Raw genomic sequence first — 18425 nt, forward strand, 5'->3', positions numbered from 1 at the left:
TATTAAACTCTTTGAGCTGAAACCCTTCCAAGGTCCAGCTCATTTGTCAAACCTAAAATACTTTTGTTTTGATTAAACACTGAAGCTTTATATCTCTTTGAGAGAATAAATCATATCTTAGGCTGTCTGTATCTCTGGTTCAATTTGCCTAGAGCGGTGTTGTAAAAAAGGTTGGATCAGAACAATAAGACTACGGAGTTACAAGTTTTATCAAATTATTTACCAGGCTAAATTAACTGATCTGAATTTCTGGGCTTTCCCCTCCGCTTAACTGGAACAATATATCCAACTTGAAAACTTTGCAAGGCTAGTTACCATAAGGATCAAAATGAAATAGTGTAAATGAAAGTATCTATAAACTGTTCTATAAATGTAAGGCAATATTATTACTGAGTTTCTTTTTTTAAATCTTTCATATAAAATCCAAAGCTAGATATTATCAGATCAACATCTTTTCTCCAATCACTCCAACTTCCTTACAGTACATTAACTGGTGACTAACCAATGGTAAATAATTTGCAAGTATTACTTCACAGTTAACAGCATACTATACCTCTACCTAACTCTATCAGACATGACTTTCAGCCTATGAGAATTTCAATAAAAATCCATACCTGCTTTACTGTGCTAGAGACCAAACACCAAATCAGGAAAGAAAAATAGATCTTAAAATGCTCCTTCAGTCTCCTTTTAGGCTAGGATTGGAACTCATTCTAGCAGTGAATGACCCAACCATCACCAAAATATTCATGCTGCTTTCTGAAATATCTCACCAAAGGTCATCTGACTATCCAGTTAGGAAGGAAATGTCTTAACCTTTCATTACACCATTTGCAAAGATTGATTCCTAATGGGCTACAATTTTAAGTGTGAAAGATAAGACAATAAAGCTCAGAGAAAAACATAAAATATCTTTGTGACTTTAGAGTATTTGAAGTATTTGAATCCTCATAGGACATAAAAAACTCTAACCACAAAAGAAAAAACTGATAAATTTTATTACAGTAAGAATTTATGTTCCTCAAGAGACATCAAGAGAACAAAATGACAACCCACAAAAGGGGAAGAAGATATAATAATAATATACCTGAAAAATGACTCATAAAGATTTTACATAGAGAATTTTTGTGAATCACTAAGAAAAATATAGACCACACAACAGAAACGTGAACGAAAGACTTGAACATGTATGACTTTACAAAAGAGGCTATCCAAATGGCAATAAATGTGAAAAGATGTCCAACTTCACTAGTCATCAGGAAAATGCAAATTGTATGATTCTACACACATCAGAACATCTAAAGTGAAGAAGATGTACAATACCATGTATTAATGAGGATATGCACATAGCAATGTGTGGAACACTGATACACTGTTGGTGCTACAATATTTTGGAAAACTGATTATTTGTTAAAACTGAATGTAGGCATATCTATGACCCAACAATTCCAGTTCAACAGAAATGCTTACATATGTTCACCAAAAGACAGGTACTAAAATGTCCACAGCTTCCAGATTTGTAATAGCTAAAAACTGGAAACAAACCAAACATCCATTAACAACAGAGTGGATAAATAAATAATTTGGAGTATGTTCACACAAAGACTACTACACAGCAATGAGAGTGAATTACCTGTGACAATATGGATGAATGTCACAAATATCGTGCTAAGCAAAAGAAGCCAGTATTTATATATTTAAAAACAAAACAGTAACAGACAAAACTAATCTCTTCCATTAGAAGTCAGGATAGTGTGGGGTGCCTGGGTGGCTCAGATAAGTGGCCAATTTCAGCTCAGGTCATGATCTCACAGTTTGTGATTTCAGGCCCCATGTCCGGATCTGTGCTAACAGCTCGGAGCCTGGAGCCTGCTTCAGATTCTATGTCTCCCTCTTTCTGCCCCTCCTCTTCCTCCTTCTCTCTCTCTCTCTCTTAAAAATAAATAAATATTAGAAATCAGGATAGTGGTTACCATTGCAGGGGGTAGAGGTGACAGAAAGAACATACAGGGGGCTTTTAGAGTGCTGGCAAGGTTCTATTTCTTGATCAAATATGCACTTCTCCTTACCTATTTATACTTCAATAAAAAGCTATTAAGCAGTACTTTTTCTTGCTATTTTGTACTGAGGTTCTGACTTTTCTCATAAAAAAATCCACTGCTCTTGAATAAATGCCAAAATACACTGTAAGGGCTAAGAGCTGAACTGATTTTAAGCTAATTGCAGATTAACTTTTAGCAAACTCAGAGCTTCACAGAATTAGAGATCTAGTAACAGTCTAGGTTAGGGAATTTGCCCTTTTCCGACGTGAAAAAATTAAAAAGGTGATAGAAAACAATGATTTTCTGGGGGTACTGGGAGGCTCAGTTGATTAAGTGTTTGATTCTTGATTTCAGCTGAAGTCGTGATCTCACGGTTTGTGAGACAGAGCCCCATGTTCTGCACTGATAGCATGAAGGCTGCTTAGGATTCTCATTCTCTCTCTCTCTCTCTCCCCCCCCCCCCCCCCCGCTCCCCTGTGTGCACTCTCACTCACTCAATATAAATAAAAATTAAAATAAAGAAAAAAAAGATTTTCTTAACCTTCTCCTTATCATTATTATGAAATATATGCACAGAACAAAGTGCACTACATACATTATTTCATCTCATTCTCCTAATTCTATGAAATAATTGTATCATCTTCATAATTGTACAGTTAAGGAAAATTAGGCTAAGTATGTTGTCCAAAGGGAAATAGCACAAACATGATAGAATCCTGAATCTTGGCATGTCTAACTCTCAAGCTGATGCTCTTAACCACCATTTTATCCCTGCTTCGTTGTCATACCTGGGGCTTTACAGCATGGGGTGATGTTAATCTTCTTTGTCTTCTGCCTAATCACTTTAGAAGGCTATATACGAACAGACCATGCTCCAACCCCATGCCACCCCTTTCTCCATTTTTAAAATGAAGACTCATAGAGGGACTGGACTGAGTCTTTAAATAAAAACTCATAGAGGAAGTAAAAGTTGTGTGTTAAGATAGAAACTCCATGCCACCAGAAGATGTACAATAAAAAGGTTTGACAGATTTTTAAAAAAGATTTTTTAATTTTAATTCCTAAGTTAACATATAAGGTTATATTAGTTTCAGGTGTACAATATAGTGATTCAGCATTTCCATACACCGTCCAATGCTCATCACAAGTGCACTCCTCAGTCCCCATCATCTTCCTACCTACCTCCCCACTGGCAACCATCAGTTTGTTTTCTATAGTTAAGAGTCTCTTTCTTGGTTTATTTCTCTCTCTCTCTCTTTTGTTCCTTTGCTCATTTGTTTTGTTTCTTAAATTCCATATATGAGTAAAATCATAGGGCATTTGTCTTTCTCTTATTTTGTTTAGCATTATACTCTGGGTATTTGGGCTCTTTCCATAGTTTGGCTATTGTTGATAATGCTGCTATAAACATCAGATGCATATATCCCTTTGAATTAGTGGGGTTTTTTTATTTTTTGGGTAAATGCCCAGTAGTGAAATTGCTGGATCATAGGATAGCTCTATTTTTAACTTTTTTGGGAACCTCCATACTGTTTTCTACAGCAGCTGGGCTGGTGTATTCCTACCAACAGTGCAAAAGAGCTCCTTTTTCTCCACACCCTTACCAATACCCGTTGCTTGTGTTTCTTATTTTGGCTGTACTAACAGGTGTGGGGTGATACTTCATTGTAGTTTTGATTTGCATTTCTCTGGTAAGTGATAAAGAGCATCTTTGCACGTGTCTGTGGGCCATCTCTGTCTTCTTTGTAGAAATGTCTGTTCGCATCTTCTGCCCATTTTAAATTGAATTATTGTTTTGGTGTTGAGTTGTATACATTCTTTATATATTTTGGATACTAACCCTTCATTGGGTATGTCATTTGCAAATATGTTCTTCCATTCGTAGTTTACCTTTTGGCTTTGTCAATTGTTTCCTACACCATGCAGAAGCTTTGTACTTTGAAGTAGTCCCAGTAGTTCAATTTTGCTTTTGTTTTCTTTCCTCAGGGGACCAATCTAGAAAAAAGTTGCTATGGCCAAAATCAGAGAAATTACTGCCTGTGGCCTCTTCTAGGATTTTTATGGCTTCAGGTCTCACATTTAGGTCTTCCACCCATTTTGAATTTATTTTTTTGTATTGGTTTTAAAAAAGTGGTCCAGTTTCATTCTTTTGCATGTTGCTGTCCAGTTTTCCCAGCACCATTTATTGAAGAGACTATTTTTCCTACTGCATATTCTTCCCTGTGTGTCAAAGATTAATTGACCTTATAAGTGTGGGTTTATATCTGGATTTTCTATTCTGCTCCATTGATATAAATGTCTGTTTTTGTACCAGTACCATACTGTTTTCATCACTACAGTTTTGCAATATAACTTGAAGTCCAGGATTTTGATGCTTCGCTTTTCTTTTTCAAGACTGCTTTGGCTATTCAGGGTCTTTAGTGATTCTATACAAATTTTAGGATTGTCTATTGTTTGAAAGCTTTTAACAACTGACTAAATGGGAAACTCAACAGAAGTCTCAGCAGACTGGTCTCAAATGAGACAAGTCACAGTGAGTATTCCTACTTAGGCCATAATGAAAGAAGCAGGGAAAGACTAAGCAATTTCACCAAAAATGAAGATTAGTTAAAAGGTTCTTGATTGTTTATAGGTGTATGCTTTTCTCTAAATCTTCTTCTAGAGAATGTTATTATTTTAAATTATGCTGACAAGTATTGATTATTTAATATGGATGCTAGTAAAACTTTAATAAAGTTTAGGTTGGCAGAATAAACATGATTGACAAGACTACTGATCTTTAGCTTAGCTTCTGATCTTTGAATCAGATAGTTCTCTGTTCAGAAAAGTATTACTTAGCAGATGCCTTTCCAAGTTACAGATATGGTACCTAAGAGGAAATAAGCACTTTTACTCATTCTTCTTTGTAAAACCCTAAACTTTAAAATAACTGTCAGTTTGTGTCAAAGTTTCATTTCAGGGTTAAAAATCACACCTTGACCTGGGAGTAGTTCCATCATCCTTCATTTATAAGGAATTTCAAAGTCTACTTTCAAACAATTCAATATAAAGATTATTTAAAACTTAAATGCCATTCTTTATAATAGAAGTAAAAACATACTTGCCAGTATTATAGAACTGTATACTTAACGACTATATTAGAGTTTTTCATACGGAGTCATAATCTTTTTTTTAAATGGTTATTTATTTTTAAGAGAGAGAGACAGAATGTGAGCAGGGGAAGGGCAGAGAGAGACAGGGAGACACAGAATCCGAAGCAGGCTCCAGGCTCTGAGCTATTAGCACAGAGCCCGATGCGAGGCTTCAGCTCATGGACTGTGAGATCATGACCTGAGGTGAAGTAGCCACCCACCGACTGAGCCACCCTGGCACCCCCACGTTAAGTCATAATCTTAAATCATGAACTATGGCTACTCCCCACTTTAACCTCTCCCAACACCTAGAAGTGAAGCAGCCTCCTGATGATGCTATAATCCTCACCATTTCTCTCTGTAGGTGACCCAACATGTGAATCTAAGCTTACCCACTCCTTTACCTGAAGGGCATCCCTTCATGTCCCTAGACATACATGTACTACTTGCCTCTTGAAAGTGTTTATAGATAAAGGAAGACAAAAATCACATGCAGCTCTCCTTAGTAAATATAGATAGTATTGGATTTATATCTCCTATTTCTAGGCTCTTTCCTCAAGTAAAAATGTAAATTGTTTTCTTATTCAAAGTTCTATAAAAATATTAGGGGAATATTTTTACATTAGGTAACATAAGTATGTCATTTTTAAAATTGAAAGTGAAAAGAAATTTGTGTGACTTTGTAGTTTGTTAAAGCATTTGTTTATCGTCACACAAAATAATGACATTTTCTATATTCAATATGACAAAATTTTAAAATTACTGGTATATGAATTTTGAGAAATCTTTATGTAATAGATATGTTAACAGGTCTCAATGAGAAAAAATACATTGATTTCTCCAAGACGGTCATGAACATATGCCATGAGAAATACAGTTTGAAAGGACAAACTGACCACATCACTAGTCTGACTTCAAAAAGCTCTGAAGTAGGCAAGCATATGACATAAATGGCCATAATATGTTTTAAAAAGTTTCTAATTTTGGGATATTATCACATTTTATGAGGAAGCTAAAGAATTCCTCATTTACTACTAAAAATACTGTTAGAAGAGAGGCAAGAAAAAATTCTCCTATCAACGATCATTATCATCTCACCAGTAAATGAAGAAAGTAAGGCTAAGAAAGACAAAGGAGCTTGATACAAGGAAAATCACATGCCTGAAATCTCTTTCTAAAGCGTATTACTCCTCTTAACATAACATTAGAATTCTTTCTACTTTTCTTTAAGTTCAAAACCACTTCAACAAAAATGCTTGCTATATAAGACATTTATAACCCAAAACTATCATTTTAGATGGTTAATTTCTATCCCTTTGGGGAGGTAAATCTACACAACATAATGACTTTTAAATTTATTTGGTAGATTTAGCTATGGGCCACTTTTATATTAATCTGACTTAATGGGATCTATTTTAGGTTAACTAATCCTCAGAGACACAAATTCCTTAATAAAGCAGTCAGAAGTATTTTTAAATATTAACGAAAACATTCATAAATCATGTCAAGCAATGCATTAGCAAGACCAAAATACCTCACTTTCTGCTTCTATGTGTAGCTTTCAAAGCAAAATTCTCTGCTTCCCCACCTTCTCAAACTCCCTCTTTGTACTCCATGATATGCTTTTCCTTCACAGTCCACTTTTCTATCAACTAGAAAAATGATCAGATGTAATTTACCTATATCAAATGACTGAATTTAATTTACACTATAATGTTGACTAATCCCAAAGTACTGGTATATATTAGTTAAGTCAGCTAACAGCGAAAGGCTTAACCCCCTACTTAAAACTGGGAGATCATCAAGCATAAAGATTTTCCTTTTGGGGGGTAGGAAAAGGAAGTCTGAAATCATGTATTATCTAAAGGTAAACCTAATGTAGACCTATTAGGGTAATTGGAGGGGACTATCCTTTGTCACTCTGCCCTCCCTAACACAGACTGCTAAAAATCTAACCCTTCTCTACCTCCCTTCCCTTTTCTTTGCTTGCCTGTTTAGAACACAGCAGGTGAACACATTTATACTGATTAAAACAACAGGCATTAAAGCCCAATGACAGCATCTAAATACAGTACAATACTTCTTCCTTTTTAATCCTACCCTTAACTGACAGCTCCCAGGTTCTTTAATATTCAACTACCTCTGGCAATTAAGAATTTGATTTCTTTGAAAATAAATTTTTGTGGGGCACCTGAGTGGCTTGGTCAGTTAAGTGTCCAACTCTTGATCTCAGCTCAGGTCTTGATCTTGAGGTTGTGAGTTCAAGTCCTATACTGGGCTCTGCACTGGGTGTAGAACCCACTTAAAATAATAAAATAATAAATAAATAGACATATAGATAGATTGATTAATTAAAAAATACACTTTTGGAATGAAGACCCTTCATCAATGGGGGTAATTGAAATCTTGCTTTTTTATTTGCAGACCCCCAAGAAAATTTTGAAAACTATACATCCCTAGGCACATTCTTAACTTGACACTTAAAATCTTTCACCATAAGTTTAAGCAGTTGCAAAGGAGTAACTTCTAACATATTGTAAATATTGATTTCTTTTAAGTTTATTTATTTATTTTTGAGGGTGGGGAGAAGAGAACAAGAGAGAGAATCCTAAGCAGGTTCTGGGTTATTAGCACAGAGCCCAATATGGGGCTAATATGAAAACGTGAAATAATGACTTGAGCTGAAATTAAGAGTTGTGCAGTTAACCAACTGAGCCACCCAACTGCCCCTCACACAAATTATTTCTAATGTAATATATTTTATGTTTGAAAGTTTTTTACTGGACATAGTTATTATTTTTCCTCAACAAAAATCTACCCATGAATTGAAAATAAATTTCTCTTTATTTTTTGTAATAAAAGACTTCAAGTGTTAAAACAATTTCTTCTGGTTTGAATTTTCTTTACAATTATTATTACTAACCAATTAATTAAAATATAAATATACTGCAAATTTTTATTTTAAAGATTCTTTTTAAAAAAATTTTTTTAATGTTTTATTTATTTTTGAGACAGAGAGAGACAGAGCATGAGGGGAGTAGGGGCAGAGAGTCAGAGACATTCAGAATCCAAAGCAGGCTCCAGGCTCTGAGCTGTCAGCAGAGCCCGACATGGGGCTCAAACCCACGAATGTGAGATCATGACCTGAGCCAAAGTCAGATGCTTAACCGACTGAGCCACCCAGGCGCCCCTAAAGATTCTTAAACATAGTAACACTTTATTAAAGAGATGGGTGTGAGGGGAAGTCAGGTGGTTGTTGCCACCGCACCCACCACAGTATGTCACCAGAAGGAAAATGGCAGATCTGGAGAAGTAGTTGTCTAATGAGGAGAAGGTATGTTCAGCAGCAAAATTCATTATTCATGCCCCTCCTGGAGAATTTAATGAGGTGTTTAATGATGCTCAGTTACTGCTTAACAATGATGATTTTCTCAGGGAAGGAACAGCTCACGCATTTGCACTGTATATAACTTGGACCAGTTTACTCCAATAAAAACTGATTATAAAGATCAGGAATTGATAACAACATGGCAACTTGGGAAATGCAAAGTTTTTGGATCCCAAAACCAAAATCTTTTTCAAATTTGATCACTTTAAGAAAGGAAACAACTGATCTAAGACTACATGAAGCAGAAAATGCAGTTGAGTCACAGAGAACTTCAGTAGAAACTACTCTTTGAGTTTACGTAAAAGAACATTATCCAAATGGGGTCTGCACTATATATGGAAAAAAAAAAAAAAGATGGACAGTAAATCATTATTGCACGTATAGAAAGCCATCAATTTCAAGCAAAAAACTTTGGAATGGTATCAGAGGTCAGACTGGAAATTTACCATCATTCCTTCAACCACTTAAGTGGTTGGCATCTTGAAATTCAGTTTCATTATTACGAAGATGTTAATGTTCAGTTAGCGAGTCATAAAGATATACAAGATTCCCTAACAGTGTCTAATGAGGTGCAAATAGCAAAAGAATTGAAAAAGATTGTAGAAGTTGCAGAAAATGAATACCAGACCGCCATCAGTGAGAATTACCAGACAGTAGTTTCAAAATTTACATAGTCAGCTGCCAGTTACATGCACTGAGACTGATGGGAACAAGGTCTTTAGCTACAGGATTAGCAAAAACATGCAGGATGCATATAATGAACATTGCATGACGGTCTAACTTTAGTGTCTTTGAGTTTTGAAAAAATCATTGCAAAAGTATTCAGAACGGTCAAGCCACCCAAATAGGCTGTTGCCATTTAAAATCACTGTAATTAGTTTAGTTAGAGCACAAAGCTTAACTAATCAACCATTATTTTTCATTTCTTTTGTTCAAAGAGGATTGAACATCAGTTTAGTCTTTTACTTTCTGTTATATTTCTTACAATTAAGAAATGATTCCTCTAGATTACTTGAAGTGTTTCAAAAATATTTTACTTATCATAACCCTAAAATTGTCTTCTGGTTCATGAAATGAATAACTTTTGATATTTGCCCAGTTCTTTTTAATGGGGTCAATATGGGATTCTAGTTTAATGTGGTTGATGGATTTAACCATATAGGCTGCTAAAGAAATTATCTACCTTTTCCCTTTCACCTCATCCATTCATGTAAGATTGAGATTAGAGGGAAAGCATTTTCTTTTCTTTTTTTTTCTGAGGAAGAGCATTTTCTATATCAATTGTGTTTGAACCTTTCAAGAAAGTTATTTACTTAGCTCAGTGTTTAAGTTTTGTTTTTTAAGTTTATTTATTTTGAGAGAGTGCACGTGCATGAATTGTGGAGGGGCAGAAAGAAAGGGAGATGGAGAATCCAAGCAGGCTCCCTGTTGTCAGCACAGGGTCCCACAGATGCAGCGCTTGATCCCACACATTTTGAGATCACAACCTGAGCCAATACCAAGAGTCAGACGCTTAACCAACTGAGCCACCCAGGTGCCCATAAGTAAACTGTTTTTAAACAAGACCAATGTCTAATGAGTTCTTGAGATTCTGAAATTAAATGAGAATACTTACTTCATAGGGGCCTGGGTGGCTCACTCGGTTAAACATCGGACTCCTGGTTTTGGCTCAGGTCATGATCTCACGGTTCATGTGTTCAAGTCCCGCATCAGGCTCTGTGCTGACAGCATGGAGCCTGCTTGAGATTCTCTCTCTCCTTCTCTCTTTGTCTCTCCCCTGAACTCGCTCTCTCTGTCTCAAAATAAATAAACTTTAAAATTTTTTTAAAAAGAAAATACTTATTTCAGAAACGCATTTAATGCTTTTTTTTTCTTGTGGCAGTTACACAAATTAGCTTGAATTCCATATGTCCCTGAGTTATTTTTACCATAAAGCCATAAATGTATTATAACAAGGCAAATCATAATATATATAATCCTGAACTCATAAAAAATAAGTGAATAAAATAAAAAATAAAAAAAGAGATGGGTAAGATTTATCTTCTTCAATTAGCTCATGTTTCCATGTAGTGAGTATTATTTATTGTCAGGATAAAATAGGGCTCAACAAAAATTCTATCCCTACTTTTAATTTTCATAACGTTAAATGGTGAGAAACCTGTTTCACATAAATGAGGGGAGAGGAATGGATGTCTTATTTGAGCAATCATTTCTCAATGCTTCAAAAATTTTTTAACAACGTAAAAAAAAATAACAGTAACCTACCATCAAAAATATACTTAATGGCCCATTAGTTAACTAGCAAACAAATCAATCAGGCTTTCTCTCAGTTCTGTAAGAGCAAAATATTGGAAATTATTTGAATTGCAAAAGGAACTGTTATCCATCATTACTTGAGACAGTGTTACTTACTCATACACTATCTTCACACAGATACCAGTATTTTCCATTGCCCTTTGGTGCCCGGTGTTTTTACATCTGGGGACCTTTCTGAGATATGAGCTAGAGAATATGCCTTTCTTTTGTAATTGTGTGAGAAGGGCAACAGTGAAAGAGAAGGGGGAGAGCAGTCCCTGCACCTCCATCAGAAGCACATTCTCGGGAAGAACAATGTTAGGAAAAGTACGTGGAGAATGTAAAGACCTACAGATTGGCTCCCTTAAACTAAGCCCCATACTCCTTGAAAAGTGTACGCAATTTAAAGATAAAAGTGAATGTGCATCTGCAGCCCACAGTATCAGCACCAGCACAGGGACTCCATGGAAGTGAGCAGTAAATGCTTTTTGAAGAGAGAAACTGTAAGAGCAAAATGATAAGCACCAAAAATAGCAACACGATATAGCAAAGGAAGAACCCCACTTAAAAGCTAAGAATCAGACTGAAGCAAATTAAGTTGTTGCTTAAAGCATAATAATTAAAGCCTTTAAAATTACCAAACCATTCTGCTATCACAGAATAAAAAGGCTTATTTATCCCTTCTCTGCCTAAGGGAATAAATTATCTCAGGAGTCTTTTATTTCACCAAAGTGCTATTTAAAAGCTGATGAAATGTTTAAGCAATTCATTACATTAATATAAAAATCTTTATAGGACAGAGGTACGATCAAAACCAAAGGGTAGGTAACACTGATTAAGAGGAAAGGATATGCTCTCTGACAGTAATGCCAAGATCACAGATTTTGCCTGCCTCTCTCCTGCTCTTTAGTCAGATCGCAGATAACCATCCCCTCCACAAGAAGGTTCTCCAACCAGCTGGTCAAATAGATGTCCTGATCCTCATTATCACATAACCTATTATAATTATTGCATTGTGCACAAACCTGCCCAATGGTTTTGTTGCTTGTTTATTTTTAATTTTTTTTCTTAAATAGTTTATTGTCAAGTTGGTTTCCATATAACACCCAGTGTTGCTTGTTTATTTTTAAAAATTCATTTATTCTTTATTCATCAGTGCCAAAACAACTCCCAAAAATTCTAGAAGCAACATGTGAATTTTATGAGAACAGAGATCTATCATGTCACTGCTACAAGTTCAGTGCTTACCTGATACAGAGCACGTAATATCCTTGTTAATTACAGCTTATAGAAATCAGGCACAAAATTGATGATAATTTTAAGACTCTAATCTTTGAGTCGTTTTTTTTCTCTTTTTTACTAAATAGGCTGTTGCTATTATACAAGATTTTCTGAAAAAACTGTGCCATTATATCTTTATTCTTCTGAAGTTATTTACTTTTATTCTCTTGTCTTTATTGAAATAATTTATAAATTATGTAATGCTTAAATAGAATTACAGCCATTAAGACAAACAGGTTAGGTAAATATTCATAAGAAAAGTAGTTTAAAATTCGCATCAGGACTTTTAGTTCAAGATGGTAGATTGAGGATGTGTGTTTACTACTTACAGCTTACAAAACCACACTCAAATAAGGGGGACAAAAGAAGCAATACACCTATAAACGCAAAAGGAAAGAGGAGTTAAGGGGCTCACCAGTGGATGAAAGATACGACAAAATTTCTAGAATTCAAAAAGCAGATGGAATTGTGTTGATGGATGAGACAGCCAGCAAAAGCCACAGCCACAAGGCAACCTAAGAGGAGCTGGAAGCCAAAATGCTTGTTGGAATGCTAGGAGGAATCTAGAAAGCCAATCTACCCTGGAACACCTGATGGCTCTGGGCTCCAGGCCAGCAGGTACAAGGGAGGAGAGAAGGGAGACACGGGGCTGAAGACAGTGGGAGTAATTGAAGGTCTGTACTTGGAACTGTGCTGGTTGGCATCCATATCTGCTGCCCCCACCCCCACACAGATCACAGGCAGCCTGGCATTAATCCTTGGTCGAAAAGCCAGATAGCTGAAAGAACAAATGACCTGAGGAAACTAAAGGCATCTAGGGGGGTACAGTCTGCCCACAGTAGAGCACTCCTCTAGCACAAGCACAGGCCTAGAGCAAGCAGGCCAGTCAAGGCATCTTGCCGTCCACAGAGGACTCAGTCAGCCATGCACATAGGTAATACATAGGTCTAGGAGGAAAAGAAATCAACGTTTAAAATAGCATAAAAGGGGCACCTGGGTGGCTCGGTTGGTTGAGCGTCTGACTTCGACTCAAGTCATGATCTCACAGTTTGTGGGTTTGGGCCCCATATCAGGCTCTGTGCTGTCAGGTCAGAGCCTGGAGCCTGCTTCAGATTCTGTGTCTCCTTCACTCTCTGCCCTTCCCCTGCTCACACTCTGTCTCTCTCTGTCTCTCAAAAATAAATAAATGTTAAAAAAAATTTTAATAAAAAACTAAAAAATAAAATGGCACAGAAAATGGGGTGCCTGGGTGGCTCAGTTGGTTAAGCATCTGACTTCGGTTCAGGTCATATTCTCACGGTTTGTGATTTCAAGCCCAGTATTTGGCTCCGTGCTGACAACTCTGATTCTGGAGCCTGCTTCAGATTCTGTATTGCTGTCTCTCTCTCTGTCCCTCCCCCGCTTGTGCTCTGTTTCTCTCTCTCTCTCTCTCTCTCTCTCCCTCTCTCTCCCTCTCTCAAAAATAAACATTAAAAAATTAATAATAAAATGGCATAGAAAATCCATACCGGTTCCTCAGCCCTTCTTTCTTAAAATATGAACAGACAACCAAGGATTACCAGGTATATGAGGAAATTCAGCAACATCAGAAAGAACTAAGAAAAACATATGAAGAATTGGAAACCACAAGAAAGGAACAAAGAACTTGGCAGAACTCTTTTAAATTAAATTTAAAATTCTTAGAATGTATTTTTTAATTTTTTAATGTTTATTTATTTTTGAGAGAGAGAGAGAGAGAGCAGGGAAGGGGCAGAAGGAGACGGAGACAGAGAATCCAAAGCAGGCTCCACACTGACAGACTGACAGCAGAGACCCCGACGTAGGGCCTGAACTCAGGAACCACAAGTTCCCAAACTGAGCTGAAGTCAGACGCTCAACTGACTGAGCCACCCAAACATCCCTAAAATTCTTAGTATTTAAAGAGTGATTAGAAAATGAAAACAGGGGCGCCTGGGTGGCTTAGTCGGTTAAGCGTCTGACTTTCACTTGGGTCATGATCTCGCGGTTAGTGGGTTCGAGCCCCGCGTCGGGCCCTGTGCTGACTGCCAGCTCAGAGCCTGGAGCCTATTTCAGAGTCTCAATCTCCCTCTGTCTCTGACCCTCCCCTGCTCACGCTCTCTCTCTCTCTCTCTCTCTCTCTCTCTCTCTCTCCTAGAAATAAATAAAAATATTTAAAAAAAAAGAAAATGAAAACAAATCAAGAGATGATCTAGAAAACAAAATTGAGAAACAGAGAACGAGAGCGTATGGATAAAAATATGGAAATAATGAAGAAACTATAAGACATAAAGAGCCAATCCAACAGGTACAACATTTGACTAATAAGAGCCCTAGAAAGAGGGAACAGAAAAAAGAGAGGGGAAAACATTAAACAAATAAGAGAACTCCTCAGAGCTGAAGAAAGACCCAAGTCTTAAGACTGGAAAGGCTCAGTGAGTGCTCAATACAACTAACTGATAAAAGACCTACATCTATACATTTCCTCATGGAATTTCAAAACAAGTATAAAAAAGAGACCCTGAACAAGGAACAAAGGTCACACAGAAAGGACTGACAAAAAAAACCTGGCTTCTTGTCAGCAACAGAGGATGTTAGAAAACAATGGAATCATGCCTTTACATTTTTCTAAAGGAAATTATTTTCAGCCCTGAATTCTACACCGAACCCAACTACAAACAAGTTCTAAGGTACAATATAGATAGTTTTAGACATGACTCAGAAGATTTTTTTTCCCACATCCTTTCTAAAGAACTTATTTCAGGATACACTCCAGTAAAATGATGGCAAAATCAGGACAGTAAAAGGGGATCCTGTAGAAGACAGGATCCTGAAAACAGTGATTCCAACTGAGGAGAAGAGTAGAGGTAGATTCTTTTAACACAGCTGTCCAGTAGCCTAGAAAAGCATTTGGTTACAAAGGGGGATGCCACAGAATAGAAAATATAACTGACTGTATATAAGAAGAGAGGTCATGAAAAGGCATATTATTAGACCAAAAACAAAAATAATTTGAAGAAGAAATACAACTAGAAACTCTCTGGGAAAAAAAGCTACATTTCAAATAAGAAGCAAGCTTAATAAGGAATTAATCGAGTACAAGAGAAAAGGGTCTGGTTGTTATTGATCATAGAAACTTGAGAGTCCAGAGCTCATTACTCTGGGCTTTGAGAGAAGAAAATGTAATCCTAGCATGCAAATTGGCTCTATGCTAAATATTTATAGAATCATATTTTAGGGGATACTAAAAATAGAGATGCCCTTCATCTTAGGTCAGAACTAACTTTGATACATTTGGTCTCAAGACATAAATTTCAGGACCCTAAAAGAAATACTGGTCAAAAGTGTTTTGCTCTTATTTTCTATATACATGGCACCAAATGATAAGCAATTTTTATCTTTAATATTCTCCCTAAAGGTGGGGCGCCTGGGTGGCTCAGTCGGTTAAGCGTCTGACTTCAGCTTAGGTCATGCTCTCACAGTTCATGGGTTTGAGCCCTGCGTCGGGCTCTGTGCTGACAGTCAGCTCAGAACCTGGAGCCTGTTTCAGATTCTGTACCTCCCGCTCTCTCTGACCCTCCCTAAAGGTGACAGTTGTTCATTATTCAAATGGTCCGGCACTCCAGAACTAGCTCAGTTCCCTTGGATTTGAGGGCAGATATTAGAAGAAATATCTGCTCCCCACAGCTGAGCAGATAGTTATCCAGAAAAATAAGGTATATTAACTATTTAGGGAAGAAACTGTGGCCCATAGTAATCACAAATCATAACTCTATTACTTTAATACAGACCTCAAAGGCTAGGCTTTTGAATTATTCTTTAACAGGAAAATTAAAAAGCAAGCAAGGGGCACCTGGGTGGCTCAGTCAGTTAAGCATTCAACTTTTGATTCTGGTCATGATCTCGTGGTTCATAGTTCTATCAGCACAGAGCCTTCTTGGGATTCTTTCTCTCCCTCTCTCTCTGTTCCTCTATCACTTGCATGCTCGCAATCTCTTTCTCTCTCTCAAAAATAAATAAATAAATAAACTTTAAAAAAGCAAGCAAGTATGATTTCTAAGCAAAAAGAAAGTCTTTATAGGGAATGTGCAAACATCACATGTTCTCTTCCCCACTGGCAGAAATACAGTTTAGATTTTGGAAAAGGGCAAATCCTTGCAGTAATTTGCTTAATAACAAGAAGGATTTGTCTTTGACTGTTAATCCTACTGCTTTTCTGACAAGGAGAAAGTAACTTCATGCTGCAGTCAATGGGTCTCAGGTTCATAAGGGAGATTTTCCTTTATGGGAATAATTAACAGGTCATAACAGTATGATACTATTTATAGTTTTCATCTTTTAGATTCAACTTATATGAATACTTGGTTGTCCTTGGTAATAGGACAAAATATAAAAGTTATCAACTTTGACAATATGGAAATGTCGCTAACAGGAAGTGAGAAAAACAAATGGAAAAAGAAGCATGTGTTCTAATGCCCCCTTTTGCAAATGGGGGAGTCAACAAAGACTGTCAAAAGTGGATGAAATGAGAAATCAGCCAGTGTGTAAAGTCACTAAGTTAGACAGCAGAGGAAGTAAAATTAATAACACTACTGCTGTATCAAGCACTAGAAGAGAGAATGGGAGGACTATAGTGTAAGAAAGCTGAACACTCATTTTTTAAAATGGAAAATCAATAGGTATTATCTAAAGTTGATTAAAAAACAGATAAAAGTCTGTTACACAGAGGAAATAATCTTTTTGATTGTATTATATTTATACAGGAAAATATCTTAGGACACAAATCCCTAACACTTACATATCTACTTACAAATGTTCTATATAAATTTATGACTATATTAATCTGTTACATACCTATTATGACTTACACAAAAAGATGTTAAAAGTATATCTGAATAATTGTGAATAGACTTTTTTTATGGATGGGAATGCCTACTGTAGTAATAAAACAGAAACAGAACATCACTAGCTATTCTGACAAAAATAAATATCTTAAGATACAAAAAAGTTATGTGAGAATAAAGAACCTCCTAGGATGTGTATAGTTCCTTTCAGATATAGAGCTCTAGAAGTTAGAGGTATATCCACCAGGAATCCAAAAAGGTAAGTGGTTCAAAGAGGCTACCTTTTAGGAGTAAAGCTGGGGATAAGAAGTAGAAGGGGAGAATGATAATTTGCATCATAAGCTCATCTATATTATCTTTATTATTTTACATCTATGTTATTTTACGTTTTCTTTTATACAAAAAATTCATGTAATCAGCCCCATAAAACTATCTCTGCTAGTGTTTATGCTGATTCATCCAACAAATATTTACTGAGCATCTAGTCTTGGCTAGGCACAGAGGATACAGGAGGGCAACTGACATCTTGGCTCTCAAGGAAATCAAGGTCTGGAACCAAAGAAAGCTACAAAAGCAACTGATGACAAACCAGTATCATCAAGGTTATAAGCAAAGTATGTGCAAAATATCATGCACACACAGTCTGGAGCACAGAAGAAGCACAGTAATATTGTGTGGGGGTGTTAGGGAAGGAGTGTTAAAAGGTCACTTCCTCTTTGCGTTGAAACCTGAAGGGCAAGTAGAAAACTAAGAATAAACCAGGTAGAGAGGAAAGCAGGGAAAGGGGAAGGGCTTCCTAGAGCAAAGCAGAAAAGTGGGGGCAGACAGGCTGACACATGAACATGGTGTGTTGGTAAGCTGGAGTTTTTCAGGATTGCTAGAGCCTTAAACAGTGCATAAGGTGGTGGTGGCAGGAATGAAATGGCAAGACAGGAAGGGACCAGAAATGGAGGGCCATGCTCAGAACTCTGCATAGTCTCCTGAAGGCAGTAGAAAGCCATTAAAGGATTTGATCAGCAGGGAGGGAGACTAGATCAGATTTGCATTTGGGGGAAGAATACTCTGGAAGCAATGTGGAAGATGGACCTAAAAGGGGTGAAATGAGGCAGGAAGGCCATTCTAGAGGCTATTACAATGGGCCTAACAAGACAGAAAGATAGAATCATGGTACCAGCAGGAGACAGATGGCAAATAAATACATGAAAAGGTACTCACCATTACTAATCATTGGGTAAATGCTCTTGAGTAACTGGAAAGTATCACTAACTGAAAGGGAAAGAAGCAAGTTTTGAGGGGGGGGGAGTTTAGATTAGGACATGTTAAATATTAAGTGCCATCTAAAGATAGATATCAAATAAGCATCTGGAAGTGCAAATCTAAAGTTCTGGGCAAGAGGTCTGGGCTGGTGATATACAGTTGAGACCCGTTAATATTTGGGTTGTAGTGG

At 36.7% G+C, this 18425-nt stretch overlaps 1 protein-coding gene and 1 pseudogene across 1 annotated transcript in view; one reads left to right on the top strand and one right to left on the bottom strand.

Annotated features, from left to right (window-relative positions):
* The window catches only part of DIPK1A (divergent protein kinase domain 1A), a 116123-nt gene that overhangs the window by 86077 nt on the left and 11621 nt on the right, over positions 1-18425 (bottom strand). The window lies entirely within an intron of this gene.
* On the top strand, positions 8469-9341 carry LOC120234552 (annotated as a pseudogene).

This window comes from Hyaena hyaena, unplaced genomic scaffold (genome assembly GCF_003009895.1).
Source record: "Hyaena hyaena isolate Hyena2069 unplaced genomic scaffold, ASM300989v1 scaffold_111, whole genome shotgun sequence".
Classification (NCBI taxonomy): domain Eukaryota; kingdom Metazoa; phylum Chordata; class Mammalia; order Carnivora; family Hyaenidae; genus Hyaena; species Hyaena hyaena.